Source organism: Austrofundulus limnaeus, unplaced genomic scaffold (assembly GCF_001266775.1).
Source record: "Austrofundulus limnaeus strain Quisiro unplaced genomic scaffold, Austrofundulus_limnaeus-1.0 Scaffold1154, whole genome shotgun sequence".
Taxonomy (NCBI): Eukaryota; Metazoa; Chordata; class Actinopteri; order Cyprinodontiformes; family Rivulidae; genus Austrofundulus; species Austrofundulus limnaeus.
The window spans coordinates 1,598-1,840 of record NW_013953556.1 but is presented as its reverse complement, the minus strand read 5'-3'; positions in this window follow the sequence as shown (position 1 = coordinate 1,840).

Sequence of the window (243 nt, the reverse complement as noted above, 5' to 3'; positions counted from 1 at the left end):
AAAAAAATCATGACCACACGATTATTATGTCATGGCTCCAAAATAAATAAATCATGACCACACAATAATTATGACATGGCAATAAAAAAATAAATCATGGCCACACAACAATTATGTCATGGCCCCAAAATAAATAAATCATGACCACACGATAATTATGTCATGGCCATAAAATAAAAAAATCATGACCACACGATTATTATGTCATGGCTCCAAAATAAATAAATCATGACCACACAATAA